A 20,430-nucleotide genomic window follows, 5' to 3' on the forward strand; every position below is an offset into this window, starting at 1 on the left:
CAGTCCTCAAAAGTGCTATTCATCACACAGTCAAAGAAATTCTGCATACTCATAATGATCATAAACCAGTAACCACTCCAATAATTATTCAGATAGAAATGAAAGAAACTCTCAACACCTAAATCCAATCCAAGAGTTGACATATGCCATAGTTGTTAAATGTTCCTTTCAGGATACACATCTAATTTCGAAGAATCAAAGTATACACATCCAATTAAGCAATTAAGAGAAGGATTAGATGCAAATACTATAACAGTGAAACTGTTTGGACCATGGAAGATCTTTACCTTTAGTGAGAACCCTAGCAATAGTGGTAGCGATTCAACAACTATAGAAGAACAATCAAGATTTGAGCATGGATTCTAAAAATCTTGAGCTTTAAACCTGTCGATTAAGAGCATGAGCCCAATAGGTGAACTCGTGAAGGTATCTGTCGATTGAAATTCTTGGTCGGCACTGTAGATGAAGGCAGTGAAGGAGGTGGGCGACACTGGAGATGAAGGAGGTGGTCGGAGGTTGAAGCCAGAAGCGGATAAACATTTTTATTAAAAATCAACTTATAATTAACTATTTATAAATTAATTTTTCAGAAAACATTGCAAATTCAAGCAATAAAAATATCTTAAAAACCAAATAAGGTGTCTATATGAAAAAATGGATGTCTTTTTAATCAACCCTGCCAATCCACTATCTTTAGCCTTTAGGAATACAAACCCTTGGTTTTAGTCATTTTCTTTTTCTCCAGTCTATATATCAAGAAGTTGCTTTTATGGATTAAAGTTAGTGAGGTTGGATTGACCCAAAAACACCTTCTGTCCAATTTTCAATATGACAAATATATTAAATATTACATAGTTTTTAAAATACTAATGTAATTATTTTTACAAATAATTAATAATTTTTAAGCATTTGAACATAGATGAGACGACTTTTACTTATTTGACATGTTTTCTTTTAAGCTAATAGTTAACAGTTTTGGGCTGTTAAAAACAAAAGAATCTTATGCAAAATGGGTTAACGACCAAAACCGTGATATCTAATTCCAGTCATCATAGGGAGTGAATGATAAGTATAGTAAAAAATTTCTCGGACATCTTTGGTTTTACTCTCATGAGTCATGCTCTTTTTAAAATTTAATTTCGTCAAAATGGTGTTATTTGGATCCAAGATAGGATACCTAATAGAACTTCAACTTAATAAATGAGAGTAGAAGTCAGGTCAAGGAAAACAGGCTAAAAATCACAAGCCAGCAGATTCCAACTTCCAAGCTCACCAAGAGAAGCTTAAACTGTTGGATTAGGTGTCTAAGCCCATAACTATAATTGGTATGTACTTTGTAACGCCCGGGTTTCGGGGCTAAGCATTTTTAGACGATGTAATAGTCTAGGTCAACTATTGTAACTCTTTTGATGTAATAAAAATGAAATATTTGAGTATTTTGTGAATTTATGTGCTTATTATTTAATTATAAATGTATAATTAATAAAGAATAAAAATAAGCGTCAAAATTAAAATATGAGATAAGCCCGATATCTTTACATAAAGTTGTAGTGGTTGAAACAAGGATTTCGGGAATATAAAGAACGCCGAAATCCGATTTATAACGAAGAAGTTATGACCCGCCGAAGTTTTACGGCAAAACCGGCACGACACCGGGAAGCGTAAATAGTGAATTTACAATGGAGCGACTTTTAGCCTTAGTGATCTAAACCAAAGTTGTAGTATATGTTAAACCAAGAAAATCCACAAAAAGAACGCCCAAATCTGACTTCGTATGAGGAAGTTATGATTTTTCAAAGTTTCGGCTTAGCAGTGTACAACCCGAAACTCGAATTTTAGTTCGAGCGATTTTTGGCTTACGCGACCTAAATGAGAGTTGAAGATATCATTAATAAGAACTCAACGGTAAAAAGACAGACGAAAACGGAGTCCGTATGAAGGAGTTACGAATTCTTCGCAGTCATTTAGCAGTCTAATCTCCTCCCACTGTTAAATTTAAGATCGGCCGAGAATTAGCCGATAGAGTCTAAATGAAAGTAGTGGAGCAGGTAGTGGAGCACTAAGCAATTAGTGGAGCAGGTAGTGGAGCACTAAGCAGGTAGTGGAGCACTAGTGGAGCACCCAGAGCACTATAAATTGAGGCTCGGGGCTGCCTCATTCTTCACACCTTCAACCCATACTTTCACTCTCTATACTCTCTCTATCCATTCAAGCTGAAGCTCTGCCCGCAAGAAGCCCGGTTTTAAGAAAAACTCGCTGTTTTATCAAGGGATAATTGTTTTTGAGAAAAACCCGCTGTAAGTAAGGTACGCCTACAAAATTTTTAATATAACTTTTAAATAATTATAGTAATGTTATTAGGTCCTTAAAATAATTATTTGGGCTATTATTATTTATATATTGAGTGTTATTTAACGCTTATATAATAATAATAATAGCTAGACTATTAATTAGTCACGGTTAACGTTAAAACTAAACTCTAGTGGTATTAATACTAGGTTTTGGTCAAGGAAAAATTGTTTTGAGATAACGAAGTGCTGTTCAAATACCGAGTCACCACCTAATCAAGTGAGTGCATAGTTACTTTCATCTTACACATAGATATGAAGTATTTTATATTAATTGCGTGCTATGTGTGCATATTATCTGAATACTTGCTGCCTATACTGATGAAAGATTTTTATACATGTTTTAAATAATTTAAACTGTATATGTATTTTATATCTACAAAAAAAATGTTGGGGTAAAACATGGGTAGATGTAATAAGACAATGTGTGATAAAATGATGAGAGGCCTCGATGTTGTTGTTATTGATTCTGTCATCTAGCGGAGTATGGATGACGACCACGGACTCTTCTAGACAGTCCAGTGGAACGCTAGCAGGCTCGCAACCTGTAGGTGTTTGTGAACGATGTGTTCACCGGTGTACTCCATCCCCCTCATGGTTGCCTTTAGGACATTTATTGCTAAGGAAACCCCTTGGCAGTATTGTCCATCCCGATATTGATCCTTAGTCTAGGTCCCTTATGATAGGTGTTTTAGGGACATAATGTGAGGATAACGGGAACGGGTAATCGGATTATTGTTGATTGATGAAATTAATAAACTTATTTATTGTGGGTTGAAAACCCTATGTGCTCACCAGGCTCCCAAGCCTGACCCACTCAGTTTCTTGTATTACAGGTAGTGGCGCACGAGCATAGATATGATGTTTGGGATGAGAGATTATGAATAAATGTAGTAAGGCTATATTGTACTGTTTATGCTTTTGATCTGTATCGAACATGACATCCCGAGGTTTTTAATGAAATACATTTCTACGGAAATGCTTTGATAAATCTTTATCATATTTTATTTTGGGAACAAATTCCGCAACACTTTTATTTAAAATGTTACTCTGATTTTTAAACAAAGCATAAACAAAATCGGTCTTTTCTGGCCGTGAAAATGGGGATGTCACAGTTGGTATCAGAGCATTAGTTTAAGCGAACTAGGAATTTGTAGGATTTCTAGACTTAAACTTAGAATGCTAAGCGATGATTGTGAGGTGTGAACACTAGCTTATTTTAGGAATTGTGCCTAAAATTCTTTTATGTGCTAAATGATTTATGCCTTATATGCTGTTATTTGTTCGGATCTATGGTCTGTTGTCGACCGGATCTGGAAACCTTATGTGTTTAGGATTCTAAACGTACGACTACGATATTAGAACTAACATGTAAACGTTTCGGAGAGATAAGGATGATTTAAACGTCTATCCCGAATAAAGATCTAAATTCACCTTATTCGGTGTATAGATCAAAATGGCAAGAACCCGCAGTGGAGCTGGAAACGCAAACGAAAACAGGAATCGACCACCTGTAATTGAGCAAATACCTGTTGTAGCTGCAGCACCTGAGCCAGTAACGATGGCTGGTGTACAATTGATGATTCAGGCGATGTTGGATAATCAGATGGAAGAAACTAGACGTCTGCTTCGACAAAATCGTGAAGAACTTTCAATCCAAGTTGAAGAGCCCGAAGTGAATGGAGGGCCATCGGAAGGTGGAAACTTCAGTGGTACCGTTGGTCAAGACAACCCACAAATTGTTAGACAAGGCAATCGTAATGGAGGAAATGATGGAAGAGGATGTAAATACAAGGATTTTATGGCGTCTAAGCCACCGTGTCTATCCGGAAGCCCGACGCCGGTGCAAATTATGGATTGGATCTCCGAGATGGAGACAATGTTTGAAAGTTGCGAATGCAGCAACAGGCAGAAGACCGCTCTTGCGATCCCGTTGTTGAAATCTGGCGTGTTGAGTTGGTGGAAGCTGTTAGCTGATTCTATGCCCAAGGGAGAAGCGAGTAAAATGTCTTGGGAAGATTTTGTGGAACAACTGAAACTGCAATACTGCTCAGAGCAGGACCTACTGGAAATCAATAACGAGTTTCAGAATTTGAAGAAGGGAAAGATGAGCGTTGCTGAATACGCTGCAAGTTTCACGGAGAAAATGAAGCTTATCCCATACCTAGTTCCAACAGAACTCTCAAAGGTCAATAAGTTTGCCCTTGGACTACCAGCGGACTATGGTCCAATGGTTAAGCAAGCAACCACGTTGAAAGCCGCCATCTGGGCTGCCAGAAATGTTGAGACCCAGATCAGGGAGAAAGGTCTGGAAAGGTCAGAGGTTGGTGAGAAGAGGAAGTTTGACGGACCCTCGGGGTCCAACAAAAAGGGTAAATTCTCAAAGTCTAGTTCGAAAGGAGGTGGAGGAGGCGAAGTGAAGTGGTGTGACAAGTGCAAGAAGAAGCACTCTGGGAAGTGTGACGGAGGGGTCACTTGTTTCAAATGTGGGAAGCCTGGGCACTATGCCAATGAATGCACATTCACTAAGAAGGTCTGTTATGAGTGCAACGAGGAGGGGCACATTTCGAGGGACTGCCCGAAGAAGAAGGAAGCAGGAAGACCCAACATTCCACCAAAGCCGAAGGCTAGAGCCTTCCAGATGACACTGGAAGCTGCTAAGGAAGAAGCTGATGTCGCTTCAGGTACCTTTCTTGTAAACAAATTGCCTGCCCAAATTTTATTTGATTCTGGAGCCAACTACTCCTTTATTTCGCATGAATTTGGTAGAAAGCTAGCTTTGCCTGTCGATAGACTAGATAATGCCTTATTAGTCGAAGTTGCTAGTGGCAAGTTTGTACCTGTTAGCCATCGTATGAAAAACATCTTAATTGATTTGAACGGGAATAAGTTTCACGAGGAATTATTGCCTATCGAACTTAACGGTTTCGACATCGTGTTGGGAATGGATTGGCTTAGCACCAATGATGCGGAAATACTGTGCAAAAAGAAGATCGTAAAAGTAAACCCGCCTGGGAAAGAGTCGTTTATGGTGTATGGGGACAAACGCAGGGTAAATTCTGGAATCATTTCTCTAATGAAAGCCAGAAAATGTTTGACCAAGGGATGTACATCATATTTAGCATTCGTGATCGATGCTAAGAAGGAAAAGAAGATGATACAGAGCATTCCTGTCGTGTGTGATTATCCGGAAGTATTTCCCGAAGATCTTCCCGGATTACCGCCTGATCGACAAGTAGAATTCCGTATTGACTTGTTACCAGGAACGACACCAATAGCAAAAGCACCTTACCGATTAGCACCGACGGAGATGAAGGAGCTGATGATGCAACTTCAGGAGTTATTGGACAAAGGTTTCATTAGACCTAGTTCATCACCCTGGGGAGCTCCGGTGTTATTCGTGAAAAAGAAAGATGGAAGTATGAGAATGTGTATTGATTACAGAGAGCTGAACAAGGCAACAATAAAGAATAGATATCTGTTGCCAAGGATTGATGACCTGTTCGATCAACTGCAAGGTTCAAGTTATTTCTCAAAGATCGATCTTAGGTCAGGATATCATCAACCGAAGGTGAGAGATCAGGATATTGAGAAGACTGCGTTCAGAACGAGATATGGACACTACGAGTTCTTGGTTATGTCGTTTGGACTAACTAATGCTCCAGCAGCATTCATGGATCTGATGAACAGGGTTTGTAAACCATTCCTCGATAAATCCGTGATAGTGTTCATAGATGACATTCTCATCTACTCGAAAAGCCAAGAAGAGCATGGTAGACACTTGCGGGAAGTGTTAGAAGTCTTGAAGAAGGAGAAGCTGTATGCTAAATTCTCCAAATGTGATTTTTGGATTCGAGAAGTCCAATTCTTGGGTCACGTGGTCAACCAAGAAGGGATAATGGTCGATCCAGCAAAGATTGAAGCGGTAATGAAGTGGGAACAACCAAAAAGTCCCACGGAGATCCGAAGCTTTTTGGGATTAGCCGGATATTACCGAAGGTTTATCCAAGGATTTTCTTCAATCGCTAGTCCATTAACAGCGTTAACCCACAAAGGAGCTACCTATGCTTGGAGTGATAAGCATAAAGAAGCATTCGAGAAGCTAAAGAAGAAACTATGCGAGGCACCGATACTTTCTCTTCCCAATGGAGTTGAAGACTTCGCTGTTTATAGCGATGCGTCTGGTGTTGGGTTGGGTTGTGTTTTGACCCAAAGAGAAAAGGTGATCGCATATGCGTCTCGACAGTTGAAGGAACATGAAAAGAACTACCCGACTCATGACTTAGAGTTGGCGGCGGTAGTTTTCGCTCTAAAAATATGGAGGCATTACCTCTATGGCACGAAGTGCAAACTTTTCACCGATCATAAGAGTCTCCAGTATCTCTTTAATCAGAAAGAATTGAACATGAGGCAACGACGCTGGCTAGAATTACTCAAGGACTATGACTGTGAGATACTTTACCACCCCGGTAAAGCAAACGTTGTCGCTGATGCTCTCAGTCGAAAAGTCAACCTTGAAAGAAAAAGGCCAAGAGCGTTGAGAATAGAAATTGTCTCGACCATTGTGGAAAGTATCAGGGAAGCTCAAGAAGAAGCTTCAGAGAAGAGTGACCGAAAAGAAGAACGTTTGGGAAAAACATTAGTGTTCGGTACAAACAGTCAAGGACTAAAGGTATTCCAAGATCGGATTTGGGTACCTAAGGCTGGAGGAATAAGAGATCTTCTGATGGAAGAAGCTCACAAGACCATGTACTCGATTCATCCCGGTAGCACTAAAATGTATAGGGACCTAAAACCCTACTACTGGTGGCCGACGATGAAGCTCGACGTTGCGAAGTATGTGGCCGAGTGTGTAACTTGTGCAAGAGTTAAGGCACAACATCAGAAACCATATGGGAGTTTAGAACCCTTGCCTGTACCCATGGGTAAATGGGAAGACATCACCATGGATTTTGTGACTAAACTACCCAGGACGAAGAACGGTCACGACATGATTTGGGTGGTCGTGGATCGTTTCACAAAGAGTGCACACTTCATAGCTGCCAATGAAAGGTGGTCTATGGATAAGCTTGCAAATGCTTACGTGAAGGAAATTGTGAGACTTCACGGTGTTCCTCTAACAATTGTATCGGATCGTGATAGTCGTTTCACGTCAAGGTTTTGGAGAAGTCTACAAGAGGAATTGGGTACGAAGTTATGTCTGAGTACAGCTTACCATCCGCAGACTGATGGTCAGAGTGAAAGAACGATTCAAACGCTTGAAGATATGTTGAGAGCATGTACCCTCGAGTTCCAAGGTAACTGGGATGAGCACTTACCTTTGGTAGAATTTTCCTACAACAACAGTTTCCACTCGAGCATCAAGATGGCACCTTATCAAGCTTTGTATGGACAAAGGTGTCGTACGCCTTCTTGTTGGCTTGAGGCTGGCGAAAAGCAGTTTATGGGCCCCGAGATAATCCATGAGACTGCTGAGAAACTGAAGGTGATAAAGGAAAGGATGTTAGCAGCTCAGGATCGTCAGAAGAGCTATGCTGACAAGAAAAGACGACCGATGACCTTCGAAGTTGGGGATTCCGTTTTGCTTAAAGTCTCACCGTGGAAAGGACTTATACGATTCGGGAAACGAGGAAAGCTGAGTCCAAGGTTTATTGGACCGTTCAAAGTTCTTCAGAAGATTGGGAACCAAGCTTACAAGCTGGAATTGCCCGAAGAACTCGATGGTATTCATAACACCTTCCATGTATGTTATCTGAGGAAATTCACGGGAGAAGTTCCCGACATAATTCCGATCTCGGAGTTAAGAATGGATGAGAATAAGAGGCTAATCGAAGAGCCCGAGGCAATTGTTGACCGTAAGATTAAGAAGTTACGACGCAAGATGGTCGACTTAGTGCTAGTCCGATGGAAACATTCGAATGGGCCGAATCTCACTTGGGAAACAGAGGATGACATGATGAGTCGCTATCCGCATCTGTTTGCTGACGCATGATTCCGGGACGGAATCATCCTAAGGGGGAGAGAATTGTAACGCCCGGGTTTCGGGGCTAAGCATTTTTAGACGATGTAATAGTCTAGGTCAACTATTGTAACTCTTTTAATGTAATAAAAATGAAATATTTGAGTATTTTGTGAATTTATGTGCTTATTATTTAATTATAAATGTATAATTAATAAAGAATAAAAATAAGGGTCAAAATTAAAATATGAGATAAGCCCGATATCTTTACATAAAGTTGTAGTGGTTGAAACAAGGATTTTGGGAATATAAAGAACGCCGAAATCCGATTTATAACGAAGAAGTTATGACCCGCCGAAGTTTTACGGCAAAACCGGCACGACACCGGGAAGCGTAAATAGTGAATTTACAATGGAGCGACTTTTAGCCTTAGTGATCTAAACCAAAGTTGTAGTATATGTTAAACCAAGAAAATCCACAAAAAGAACGCCCAAATCTGACTTCGTATGAGGAAGTTATGATTTTTCAAAGTTTCGGCTTAGCAGTGTACAACCCGAAACTCGAATTTTAGTTCGAGCGATTTTTGGCTTACGCGACCTAAATGAGAGTTGAAGATATCATTAATAAGAACTCAACGGTAAAAAGACAGACGAAAACGGAGTCCGTATGAAGGAGTTACGAATTCTTCGCAGTCATTTAGCAGTCTAATCTCCTCCCACTGTTAAATTTAAGATCGGCCGAGAATTAGCCGATAGAGTCTAAATGAAAGTAGTGGAGCAGGTAGTGGAGCACTAAGCAAGTAGTGGAGCAGGTAGTGGAGCACTAAGCAATTAGTGGAGCAGGTAGTGGAGCACTAAGCAGGTAGTGGAGCACTAGTGGAGCACCCAGAGCACTATAAATTGAGGCTCGGGGCTGCCTCATTCTTCACACCTTCAACCCATACTTTCACTCTCTATACTCTCTCTATCCATTCAAGCTGAAGCTCTGCCCGCAAGAAGCCCGGTTTTAAGAAAAACTCGCTGTTTTATCAAGGGATAATTGTTTTTGAGAAAAACCCGCTGTAAGTAAGGTACGTCTACAAAATTTTTAATATAACTTTTAAATAATTATAGTAATGTTATTAGGTCCTTAAAATAATTATTTGGGCTATTATTATTTATATATTGAGTGTTATTTAACGCTTATATAATAATAATAATAGCTAGACTATTAATTAGTCACGGTTAACGTTAAAACTAAACTCTAGTGGTATTAATACTAGGTTTTGGTCAAGGAAAAATTGTTTTGAGATAACGAAGTGCTGTTCAAATACCGAGTCACCACCTAATCAAGTGAGTGCATAGTTACTTTCATCTTACACATAGATATGAAGTATTTTATATTAATTACGTGCTATGTGTGCATATTATCTGAATACTTGCTGCCTATACTGATGAAAGATTTTTATACATGTTTTAAATAATTTAAACTGTATATGTATTTTATATCTACAAAAAAAATGTTGGGGTAAAACATGGGTAGATGTAATAAGACAATGTGTGATAAAATGATGAGAGGCCTCGATGTTGTTGTTATTGATTCTGTCATCTAGCGGAGTATGGATGACGACCACAGACTCTTCTAGACAGTCCAGTGGAACGCTAGCAGGCTCGCAACCTTTAGGTGTTTGTGAACGATGTGTTCACCGGTGTACTCCATCCCCCTCATGGTTGCCTTTAGGACATTTATTGCTAAGGAAACCCCTTGGCAGCAGTGTCCATCCCGATATTGATCCTTAGTCTAGGTCCCTTATGATAGGTGTTTTAGGGACGTAATGTGAGGATAACGGGAACGGGTAATCGGATTATTGTTGATTGATGAAATTAATAAACTTATTTATTGTGGGTTGAAAACCCTATGTGCTCACCAGGCTCCCAAGCCTGACCCACTCAGTTTCTTGTATTACAGGTAGTGGCGCACGATCATAGATATGATGTTTGGGATGAGAGATTATGAATAAATGTAGTAAGGCTATATTGTACTGTTTATGCTTTTGATCTGTATCGAACATGACATCCCGAGGTTTTTAATGAAATACATTTCTACGGAAATGCTTTGATAAATCTTTATCATATTTTATTTTGGGAACAAATTCCGCAACACTTTTATTTAAAATGTTACTCTGATTTTTAAACAAAGCATAAACAAAATCGGTCTTTTCTGGCCGTGAAAATGGGGATGTCACATACTTGAATTGATAGCAGCACAGTCCTTTTGGATTGCCCTCAACCTAGCAACTAGACAAGGAAATTATGAAAGGAGAGATATTAATTTATAAGATTAATGAATTAATATAAATGATTTATTAATATGTTAAAAGATTAATATATTAATTAGAAATCATTATGTTTAATTAATAGTTAGCCAGAAATTAATCAGAATTAATTGTGGGGTTAAAAGAATTAATTATAAAGTGCAGGGACTAGTTTGCAATTAACTAATAGTTGAGTGGAAGGTTCCAGAACCCCCTTGGAAGGAGGTGGACGAAATTCTTAGGGGAAACCCTAGAGATTTCGTCCAAGGGGTCCAAATAAGGCATTTGGATCTTGTTTAGGCCCTAAGCAAAGGATAACTAGGGTTTTCCCTAAACCCTAGATCCCTCAGCTATTTAAGGAGCCTCCTGGCTCACATTTGAGGTCACTGATTTCTTTGGAAGAAACCCTAAGGCCGAAATTGCATACTCTCTCCATCCTCTCTCCTCCAAGTTTCCTTCTTGCTAGTTCTTGGGTGTGATTCCATTAGAGGCATTACATTTGTGGTGCTAAGCTTCCAAGAAGATCAAGATCAAGTTCAAGAGGATTATCAATTGTTTGCTATAACAATTGAAATGTATGTAACTCCTAAACCCTAGATTGTTAATTTCGAAATTAGCCTCTCTCCTCTAGGGTTCTTGTTTTGCAATTCAAAGTTATATGTTCAATAGTTAAAACATAGATCCAAAGTAGGTTGCATGTGAACTTAGGAATTGTTTTTCTAGTTTATTTGTTTTACCTAAAACCCATCAGTGGTATCAGAGCCATTGTTTGTTTTAAATTGAATTGCTATAATTGTTGAATTGCAAATTAGGGTTTATTGCTATTAAACCCTAAAGGCCAAATTTTCGATTTCTAGGGTTTTGGATAAAAGGGTTTTTTCGAAAACCCTAGCCTCCAAAGAACCCTAATCGAAATTAGGGTTAGGGTTTTGAAAACCCTAGCCTCCTCCCTTGTAAATTTCGAAATTGCTAGAAGTTTTAGGGTTTCTTGTTTTGGATAATTGCTACTTAATTAGATTAATTGGATAATTATCCTTACCCTATTTTTCGAAATTTAGAGGGATAAGGATTATGATTAAATTAATTGATTAATTTAATTAGATAATCCTTACAAGATTTAATAATTTGATTAATAGTTAATTAAAAGATAAATATTAAATCTAGTTAATTGGTTTATTTAAATTTAAATTTAATAGTTTGAATTTCGAAATTTATATAAACCCTTGAAGTTTTAAAATGTTTTAAAACACACCCTATATATGTATTATGATTAAAAGTTTAATATTATATATGTATAAGAATATGGTCAGTCAAATGGAAACTGCCTATAAAATGGTAGTTGAATGGGTGTCCACTCTCACCCACCGCTTCCTTGATTAGTGGAGGGTCGTTAGCAGAACGGATTTGATAGGACAACTACTTCTCATTAAAAGTATAATGACATTAAAGAAAGTACTAGAACATTATTTTTAAAATCCCAACTCTAGTTACTTTAGGAAAAATGTGAAAAGTATGCTAATCCATGAAATTGCACATTATGCTTTATTGGTCATTAGTGGAGCGTGTGTGGTTAACCAGCACACTAAAGGGCACTAATAAAGAGTAGTAATGGGTATCTCATAATTGTCATTTTGATGGAGCGTGTGTGGTTTACCAGCACATCAATAGTTAATGATAAAGACAATGAGGTTACCAAGCACATTTGCATGGTTATTCACATCTTGTTTGTGATCCTCGGCATCCCAGTCACAAATAGAAGAGCATAATCTGAGATTAAAACATGTCATTGAATAGTTTCAATGTATCTCAAAAGAATTAGGAATTTCACTTCGTTTATTTCGTCTAATGGTGGAATTGGTGAATCGTCATTCACCTACCTTTATGAAATTTACACTTGGATCTCGGCATCCCATTTCTAAGTTGTGAATCTTCATAGTTGGATCCTAACCTTGATATTTTATCTTTGGGTTATTATATTAAGGTATCTTGAAATCTAACTAAAACTTTCTTTCTTTTCAGATGTCTACTCATGGAAACACTTCTGCTTCATCCTCCTCCAACCAGAACTTCTCTTTGCTCAATATCTGCTCCAAAGTCGTTATGGATGGCTCAAACTATAACGATTGGATGCGCAACATCAAGATGGCTCTTCGTTTTGAGAACAAAGAATATGTTCTTGAAAAGGAGCTCAAAGAGCTTGACGAGTCTGAAGCTACTCCTGAAGATCTTGCTGCCTACAAAAAACATTACGATGATGCTACCAAAGTGGAGTGCATCATGGTGGCAATCATGTCCCCAGAACTGCAGAGGTACTATGAGGACTACTGGCCTTTTGAGATGAACAAGGACCTTATGGAAAAGTACCATAAACGAGCTCGTCAAGAAAAGTTTGAAGTAGTCAAGTCACTCATGGCTTGCAAGATGAAAGAAGGGGAATCGGTTGTGTCACATGTGCAAAGAATGCAACACTACATAGAGCGTTTGGTCAAGCTCAACATTCACTTTGATGAGGAATTGGCCATTGACATGGTCTTGAACTCACTACCTGATTGTTATGGTCAGTTTATTCTAACTTACCATTTGAACAATACTGAGCAGACCTTGGCCCAATTGCACAACTTGTTGCAGACAGCTGAGGCAGGAATGAAGGGTAAAAGTATACCCTCCACGCCTACAAGTGCCCCTATGTTGGCTATTGGACAGGGAAAGGGGAAAAAGAGGAAAGGTCCTCCCAAGAAAAACTGAAAGAGCAAGGCTCAAGCTGGGTCATCTAGTAATGGCCCAAAGGCTAAGCCCAATGGTTCCACTCCCCATGTTTCTGATCCAAAAGAGGCCGTTTGCTTTTACTGCAATCAAAAGGGGCATTGGAAGAGATCTTGCCCACAATATCTGCAAGATATCAAGGATGGCAAAGTGAAGCCATCTTCGGCAGGTATTTACACTATTTCTGCTAATAACTCATTATCTTCTCGTTCATGGGTCCTTGATACAGGATGTGGTTTTCATATCTGTTCTGATTTGCAGGGACTAAAGGAAAGTGAGGAGATAGAGCGAGGAAGGATAAACTTGATCATGGGAAACAGAAAGTCTTCACTAGTGACCAAGATCGGAGTTTATCAGCTTCTGCTTAGCAATGATGTTAGATTAGATTTAATAAATTGTTGCTATTCGTCTGAGATGACGAGAAACATTATTTCATTTCATGCATTGTTCAGACAAGGTTTCAAATATTCTTTTAATGATTTGAATGGTTCAATTTCTGTTTATAAGGATGGTGTTTTTATGTTTGAAGCTTTACCTTGTGATGGTGTGTATGAAACAGTGACTTGTGTTGATAGCTTAGGAAATAGTGTACTTAATATTGACTTGTCTAATAGTGTAGACAAGGCATGCTTGTGGCATTGTCGTCTTGGACACATTAAAAAGAAACGCATAGCCCAACTCCAAAAGGATGGAGTGTTGGAATCATTTGACCTAAAATCAGATGATATGTGTGAATCTTGTCTTTTGGGAAAGATGACAAAATCACCATTCACAGGGTCTTGTGAAAGAGGTGAAGGTCTGTTGGATCTCATACACACAGATGTGTGTGGGCCCTTCAGATCAACTACAAGAGATGCTAATCGATTCTATGTGACTTTCACTGACGATTATAGCAGATATGGATATATCTACTTGATCAAGCATAAGTCAGAAACTTTTGAAAAGTTCAAAGAGTTTAAGCATGAAGTCGAAAATCAATTGGGCAGAAAGATAAAGATACTTAGATCCGATAGAGGCGGGGAGTATCTTAGTATCGAGTTTAACGACTATCTGAAAGAATGTGGGATAGTCTCACAATTGACTCCTCCTAGGACACCACAGTTAAATGGTGTAGCTAAGAGGCGTAATCGAACCTTGTTAGACATGGTTCGTTCTATGATGAGTCGGGCTTCGCTTCCCATTCACTTCTGGGGGTATGCCTTAGAGCCGCCCACATCCTCAATCTTGTCCCTACAAAGAAGGTTGCCAAAACACCTCACGAAATGTGGACAGGGAAAGTTCCCTCGTTAGCACATATTAAAGTCTGGGATTGTGAAGCTTTCGTAAGACGAGAGACTCACGACAAGCTAGCAGCTAGAAGTGAGAAATGTGGTTTCATTGGTTACCCAAAGCAGTCTTTTGGATATTTGTTCTACAGGCCTAGTGAAAACGTGGTCTTTGTAGCACGAATAGGAGTCTTTCTTGAAAGAGATCTCATATTCAAAGAGGACAGTGGGAGCACTATTGACCTTGAAGAAATTCAAGAGTCAGCCAATGAAGGAACCTTAGATGACACTAACACTCAACCAGAGGAAACAGTTCCTGTTGAACCAATCGATAACTCATTACCTCTTAGAAGATCCACTAGGGTGAGTGTGCCACCTGAGTTGTATGGTTTTCATATTACTTCAGATGGTGACACATTCATAAGTGACAGAACACTGGTAAACTTAGATGAACCAGTCACTTATAAGGAAGCAATGGCAGGACCAGAGGCTTCCAAGTGGAAAGAGGCAATGGACAGCGAGATTAAGTCCATGTATGACAACCAAGTTTGGAATTTGGTTGATAGTGCACCAGGTCGTAAGACAGTTGGGTGCAAATGGATCTTCAAGAAGAAGACAGACATGGATGGAAATGTGCACACATTCAAGGCTCGACTGGTTGCAAAAGGTTTCACTCAAACCCCAGGGGTTGACTATGATGAGACCTTCTCGCCAGTGGCTAAGATTAAACCCTTTGTTGACTATGATGAGACCTTTTCACTTGATCTAATGAGAACCCACAATTTTTCAAAAACTCCACATGCTTGATAACCGGTGTGTTACTCAAGCTCACAATCTGTGGCATTTTCTCGATAATTTTCCCAAAATCTTCATGACTGAAATCGATTATGGAATTGAGGAAGCTTTGTTGTTTCAGCAACCTTGACCCAAGGTCCAAACCTATAATTTCAGGATACTGTGCAATGACAGAGGAAATAGACGCCTCCCTGACACGAAATTGTTTTAGGGAGTTGACATTTGGTTTGACTTTTTGTTCAAGTCCGAACCCGAGTATGTGGGGTCGTGTTTCGATTAGCCTGGCAACAGCTAATGTTGGTATTCCTAAACTTTCAAGATAATCAACAAAGGGTTTAATCACTCTTCCAACTCTCATTCCAAGAATCACTGGATATTGAGTCAAAACCCCCACCAATTTCTCTTCTTGCAACTCCAATTCCCACCAAATAAGCTACAGATGTGCTCATTGTCCCTTCAAGTTTATACCCCAAAACTTCCGGATACTTTTCAAGAACTCTAGGAATGTCATTTGGTTTGATGTCCATGCCTTCTAGATATTTAACAACAGGTGCAAGGTCTACCACTTGGCGTGAAGAACTTGAGGGTATCTTCTCAAGAAATCTGTCGAAGTAGATCGCCTAACACCCAACTTACCTAAATAATCAAGGACTGGGATCATGTTTTTCTTGACACTGCAACCAAGGACAAGAGGGTAATTGTTTATGTCTTCGATTGTTAACCCTAATGTGTGAAGAAAATCAACACGTTCTTTCATGACATCAACTGTTACAGGAAGCTCCAACCTATCAAGCTCATCTGGTTCTATACCGATACTTTTTAAGAAATCATAAACACGTGCTCGATTTGCAATCCTTTCGTTCTTCATTTCTAGTAAGCTGGCACGGCTGTATATTGATGAGGATCCTCCTTGTTTTCGGTTCATACGAACAGAGTCTGATTTTGATTTGGAGTCTAATGAGTTTGATGCATATGGTCTACTGGAAACAGAACATTGTAATTTCGTGATGAAATTGATTCTCTTCTGGTATTGATTTGAAATCAGTACTGGTGTTAGAGGCTTGCAAAACGTAAGGGTAGATATCAAATGGTGCACAATTAAAATACTTGATTTTGGAATATGATTATAGCTTATCATCTTCATGCTTACTGCACATACAAAGGAATCTGCACCACAAAAATTGCAAAATTAGGAGTCAAGGGCTTCAAAAGGAGTACATGAGGAACCATCACTCAGAAGAACAGATGAACTTCAGGTTCATTGTTTACAAGAAAAAAAAGACAAAAATGCAAAAATGGTCCCTGTGGTTTGTCATTTTTTGTGGATATGGTCCAAACCTTTTGAAAATTGGATTTTTGGTCCTTATTGAGAGGTTTGTGTGTGGAACAGGTCCCTGAAGTTAACCACCGTTTGTTTTTGGCTGTTAAACCCCTCACGTGCATTGCACATGAGGGCATAAATGTCTATTTACTCGAGAGGAAACGGACGAACCAAATTCATCGATGGAAGCTCCAGTGGTGGTTGATATCACGAGGGGAGGGAAGGGCGTCGATCTCCGGCGACCCTTATGGGCTTTAATCGTCGTCTGATCAGGAATGAGAAAACGAACGGGTCGATCGGTGAGCACATCACGAGAGGGGAAGGAACAGGGCAGATCGACGGCTATTTCGGGGGTGTTTGTTGCTATGGAGCCGACTAGGAGCACAGGGAAACTTAAGAGGGTCATGCCCTCTTGATCGCCGACAAACCTCGACTCTGGTGGAGGCTCTTCGACTGTAAATGAAGAGGAAAGAGGGAGGGAGAACGACAATATCAGGGGTGTTTTGGGGAGATGTTTTTCGGCAGGAGGAAGAGGGGTAGCTCCTCGACGGTTCATTACAACACCGCCATTATCGGTGGTGCTTGGCTGGACCGAAGAGAGAATGGAAGCAGTCGGGGGTCTCGTCGGTCTTGGTGGTGTTCTGTGACAACGAGGGAGGCCGAGGGTGGGTTGAGAGGGTTGTGGCGGGTTTAATCCAGTTGTTTCTTCTCTTTCTTTTCCGGTCACAATAATGGAAGGAAGATGGTGGTGGAGCTGTGCGAGACGACTGGTGGTGTTGGGGTTGCTGTGTGGTCGGGAGGGAAAAAGGGATTCCATGAAGCTCCTTCTTGTTTTGTTGCAAGTATACACAAGAACGAGAACCAATTTGTTCTTGGCTGGGAATGAAGATGCAAACAGACACAAAAAATCAATCAATTTTTACTATAAGGGTTCAATTGTTGTTGGTTGTTTGGATTGTTGATTTTATCATTGTTAGTTTGTGGTTGAGTGTTGTTTTGATTGAGTGTTGTATTGGGTTGAAGAAACTGTACACATAATCTATTCAATTGTGATGTACAGGATTATTTATGCCCATCGTTTCCTTTCGAGTAAAAAGACATTTATGCCCTCGTGTGCAATGCACATGAGGGGTTTAACAGCCAAAAACAAACGGTGGTTAACTCCAGGGACCTTTTCCACACACAAATCTCTCAATAAGGACCAAAAATCCAATTTTCAAAAGGTTTGGACCATATCCACAAAAAATGACAAACCACAGGGACCATTTTTGCATTTTTGTCAGAAAAAAAATAGTTTAACAATTATGATGATAGTTATGGACTTATGATAATACCTATAACTCTCTCTTGAACTGTTAATACACGATGATATTAGGTATAAATGCAATATAAACAGAAAATTAAGAAGCTTAAGGATAAACACTACAAAAAAGATGAGAAATTTGAACCGTGCATTGAACATACATAAACTAGGTTTGTTCACGAAAGTGTAGAACAAAACTACAAATGCATTCAGATGAATTCAAGGTCCTTTGTGTACAAAAAACATGGAAATGTAACTTCTAAAAGAAAGATTATGATAATACATGATGCTATAGGCATACATGCCTTCTATTATTTTCTATTTCTCTTCCAAATTGTAAACTTTAAGCATAAATTCAACACAAGCAGAAAAATAAAACCCTAAGGATAATCAGTGACAAGAAGATTTGAAAGCTGAACAACAATCCAACATACAGAAATGTACACGAAACTGCGAACACGAAACAGATGATTCAAGGATAACTGTTTAGAAGAAACATAGAAATGTAACGGTTACAGAAATAGCGATTATGATAGAGCTTGTAATTGAGTTAATAGTTTATCCCTTCTATTCTTTTCTATTTCTGTTCCAAATTGCTAACAAGCAGTGATATTAAGAGGGTGTTTGGCTAAGCTTATTTAAAATGATAAGCACCTTTTAACTTATAGCTTATTAGCTTCCAGCGGTGTCAAAATTGACTTTCTACAAAAGTGTTTGGATTAGTTTATTAGGTATCAAAACGCTATAAACTGATAAACACTTTTTAGTGGTTGGCAAAAAAAACTGCTTATATGTGTAAAATGACCAAAAAAATGCTTCCTTTTACATATAAGCATCTTAGGAACATCATTCAGAAACACTAGGAGGAAATCAGTAGCAACTCCGTAGCATCTATTGTAGCATCTATTGTTCATTCCCAAGTTACCAACATAAAAATTCAAAAGTTAAACATTAAAATATGTATATTAGAATTGATAATTGAAAACATGCATAAGTACTATCCCTCTCAGGCATTTGATCAAACAGATCGCATGCAAACACATTCCAGTTTTTTACAGAACACTAGACACATCAGATTTCATACATTGAAACATTAAACACAATTAGCAAATCAGTAGCAGCAAAATAGTCGTAGAAATCAATTATCAATGAAAGTAAGAAATCACCTAACAGAATTCCAGGGAAGAACTTGAACTTGACGATTGATATTAAAAAAAAAATACTACAGAAATTTCGTATGTGAAGAATGAAATCACAGGAAAAGAAAACCTTTTGGATAAAATGAAATCGACCAACAACATCAATTGGCGATTTCAAAGAAAGCAGAAAAAAGAATAAAGAAGAGAAAAGAAGGAAGAATGGAACCTGGGGTTGGGTGCGACGGAGTTGTGGCTATCGAATGTCTCCGGCCGGTGACTTCAAAAGGGGAGGCGACGGCGAGCAGGGTAGAGTCGACGTGAGGAGCAGATAGTTGTAATCGTAAGTACAAGGAGTAATCCACTTCACTCTTTTGATTATATCTGTGATATAGTCCCTCTCCTATGACTTAACTGTGAATTTGGTCCCTCATATATGACTTATATTTGATTTAGTCCCTCTTCTATGACTCATCTGTGAAATTGGCCCCTCGTTAATGACTTATATTTTATTTAGTCCGTCTTCTATGACTGTATACTATTTCGACACCCATATAAATATAGTAATGAGAAATCACAAAATATAAGGAAAATTTAATAATCCATTGGCAATAACCCAATAGAAATGAACAAAACCTAATAAAACCCCTAAAATGGAAAACAGCCCAAAAATGTCGTTTCTATAACCTAAACCAAAATATAGAACTAGTCATATAACATATTTTGTAGTTTACCGACTTCCTTCAAGTTTTTTATATTTCCCAAAAGATAAACACCTAAATAATTGTTGGAAGACAATATTAGATTTTTTTATATAAGTTTTTCTTTTTTTCTTTTTCATTTTTTAGGGGGGTTTTTTAGATTCTTACATCAAATAAACCGTCATTTTACCTTGCACTAAAAAATAACCTACAACTCTAAAGACCATTTCTTCCTCTTAACTGTATGGGTACCCTGCCTACTTCGAGTTAAGTGAGTATTTGACATATTTTCATTACAGCTGCACACCTATCATGTATCATAAATTCATAATGGCTGCAAGAAAATCAAGCATTTACAAGTAAAAGATATAAACTGTGTTGTAATTTTCATGAAATGCAAATGCTAGCAGAAACAAAATTGTTACAGCTGTAAAAGAAAAAAGAGTAAAAATTCAAGTTGATCCACATTCCACAACCAAATAAATCCTTCAATAGGAATGATACAGATTAGTTTTGTATTAAGGAGTAAGGAGTAGAAACTATTTA

General features: G+C 38.6%; 1 protein-coding gene, 1 long non-coding RNA gene and 1 pseudogene across 2 annotated transcripts in view; 1 reads left to right on the forward strand and 2 right to left on the reverse strand.

The window, feature by feature from the left end:
- The window catches only part of LOC145158814 (exosome complex component RRP4 homolog), a 64,414-nt gene extending 44,874 nt beyond the window's left edge, over positions 1-19,540 (reverse strand). Inside the window, exon 1 of the mRNA XM_079077655.1 lies at positions 19,413-19,540. The gene's annotated coding sequence lies outside the window, so the exon portion shown is untranslated. The remainder of the gene's footprint in view (positions 1-19,412) is intronic.
- On the forward strand, positions 2,271-3,305 carry LOC145156214 (uncharacterized). Its single transcript, XR_013736541.1, has 3 exons — positions 2,271-2,306; positions 2,499-2,568; positions 3,185-3,305. It is a non-coding gene; the product is annotated as an uncharacterized LOC145156214 (long non-coding RNA).
- Positions 15,353-16,582, reverse strand: LOC145156188 (uncharacterized; annotated as a pseudogene).
- Positions 19,541-20,430: the final 890 nt, after the last annotated feature.

The sequence above is a fragment of the Lactuca virosa genome, chromosome 2 (genome assembly GCF_052849685.1).
Source record: "Lactuca virosa cultivar CGN04683 chromosome 2, Lactuca_virosa_CGN04683_v6, whole genome shotgun sequence".
Classification (NCBI taxonomy): Eukaryota; Viridiplantae; Streptophyta; class Magnoliopsida; order Asterales; family Asteraceae; genus Lactuca; species Lactuca virosa.